The sequence below is a fragment of the Cylas formicarius genome, unplaced genomic scaffold (assembly GCF_029955315.1).
Source record: "Cylas formicarius isolate icCylForm1 unplaced genomic scaffold, icCylForm1.1 PGA_scaffold_6__28_contigs__length_40554024, whole genome shotgun sequence".
NCBI lineage: Eukaryota > Metazoa > Arthropoda > Insecta > Coleoptera > Brentidae > Cylas > Cylas formicarius.
The window spans coordinates 34,143,993-34,146,336 of record NW_026844347.1 but is presented as its reverse complement, the minus strand read 5'-3'; the positions used below and the strand labels follow the sequence as shown (position 1 = coordinate 34,146,336).

The window sequence follows — 2,344 nt, the reverse complement described above, 5'->3', positions numbered from 1 at the left end:
GCTTCCACCTTCTCACTGTATATTTAATCAAATTGAATATCTTTTTCACCAACTGAAATCTGCCATTCGTCGTAACAATGTTTTTTCCCGTGTTAACGCCAATGTCCTCAAACTTATAGAAACCGAAGTTTTTAATATTCCTTCACAAAGTTGGGCAAATCCTGTTCGAGAATATTTCATTCTTACAGCTTGCCCGGGTCTTTCCTTAATTCGTATCAGTTACTCACTTTCTTATATCTATGAACAGACTTTATAATAACGCAAGTGCGGTAAACGGCATTTGACTCGGGAGTTTATTTGACACGAGCGGAGCATAGGGGAAGGAGTTTTTAATAAACGAGTGAGTTAAAAAGTTTACCGAACGTGTTGCATATTACACTTTTTCTAAGACCGTTAGTTTTTGGGTACATTTTCGCAAAACTACACAAATACATTCAATGACATAACCGTCAAAATTCAAAGCGTGGGAAAACATCCGATCGCTCCCAAATCCGTTAGGTAAAATCCCGGAAATGTCCGAAATAGCTCGGATTCGTGGGAAACGAAACTGATGTGGTAAAGTGACGCTTCCCGCACGCTAGATCGGTGTGTAATTACGTATTTTACAGACGGGAGTACTATTTTCTACTCCTTTCTGTAAAATACCTAATTCTATATCGATTTAGACTGCGGAAAGTGTTACTCCGATCCGAGTCACTTCGGACAATTTTGGGATATGGTTTTATCATAAATCTAATGTTTTTGGAGGTATTACCGCACATCTTGAATTTTGACGTTTGTCAATTCTGACGTTCATGTCAGTGAATATATTCGTGTTATTTGGCAAAAATGTTCCCAAAAACTAACATTCGTAGAAAGAGTATAGTCTACCACACCTTTCGTAAACATTTTAGATCACTCGTTTATTAAACACTCGCTTCGCTCGTGCCAAATAAACTTGTCACTCAAATGCCGTTTACCACACTTGTTGCATAATACATTATTAAATATAAAATCAAGTGAGCCTTAAAATAACCCTCGATTGTCTCTAGATGTCAAAAGCTACAATTTTTCTTTGATAAAATTCTGTTGCATATTGGTAAAAACATATTAATTTCTAACAAAATTAAAAAAGCTAAGAAAATACCGTCGTGGTTTGAAAAACGTATATATGTAGATTAAATTGTTTTTTATTTACAAGGATTAAGTGGACAAAAGTTATTTCATGATCTACTGGAGGATGCGCTATATTGTTAAAGTTTCCCCAAACAAATATTCTTGATTTTTTTTTCGTGAATCCCAGAACAACTTTTCGGTATTAATATACCCTTTTTGTTATTTTTATTATAACACTATTTTATTTTTTTACAATTAGTCATCTTTAAATAGTTACTTTTTGATATATTGGTGGATGCATATTACGAATAAAAATTCTCCTCTACTTCTGAAAACTCAAAGTTCGTTTTTAATTTGTAATTTTTGGCAATGTTTCCGAAATTTTAGTTTGCTTTAGCTCAAAATTTAACATTAAATTATTGCTTTCGGGGGAATATTTTTTAGTTATAACGATATCTAAAGAAGTTATGATGGTTCACAAGTGCTTGTATATTTTTTGCCTTGCAAATTATTGGTTGTACGGAATTTAAAATAAAAAAAAAGGATGTAAGGAGTTAAAAAAAAGGATGTCAGGAGTGGGATTCGAACCCACGCCCACAGAGTGGACTGCGACCTGAACGCAGCGCCTTGGACCGCTCGGCCATCCTGACTTATGAATGTTTTAGCCGATTTGTCTAATAAAACTGTCATTTATTGAAAAACCAAGTTAGGTTTTGAAAAATGTAAAATTCAATCAATGTGATTTAAATATACGAACAGTCTGCGATATATCGTGTTGTAGACTTAAAGATTTGATTTTCGATTTTTCGGTGGATTCGCCGGGTACGACGAATTAATAACAAATACATGAACAATTTTATAAAATAACAAATATTGCTTATTTATAAAAGATATAAAGCGATATCAAGTGTGTTACGAACATAAGCACAAGCAAACACATAAAATCGAAAGTTTACTTAAATTTGGCTCCGGAAGAAGGTTATCTTCAACATCATCAAAAAATAAATTGTGAGATAAAAACTGCAATAATTATATTTCAACTTAAGAAAGAGCAATTAATACGGCAATTGTTTTTTTTTATTTCATGTTAAAATAAGCAATTATAATTTTTATAAACACACAAACTGCACGTAATTTGTATTGTCCTGCGCAACTGCTATAATTTATAAAGCCTACTTTGACGGGCAGAAAAAAACACGCAAGATGCCATTGTAAAATGATTTCGTGCCGGATTAACTTGTATGTAAAT

General features: G+C 33.0%; 1 non-coding gene across 1 annotated transcript; it reads right to left on the bottom strand.

Moving 5' to 3' along the window:
* Positions 1 to 1,662: 1,662 nt before the first annotated feature.
* Trnal-cag (transfer RNA leucine (anticodon CAG)) lies at positions 1,663 to 1,745 on the bottom strand. Its single transcript has one exon. It is a non-coding gene; the product is annotated as a tRNA-Leu (tRNA).
* Positions 1,746 to 2,344: the final 599 nt, after the last annotated feature.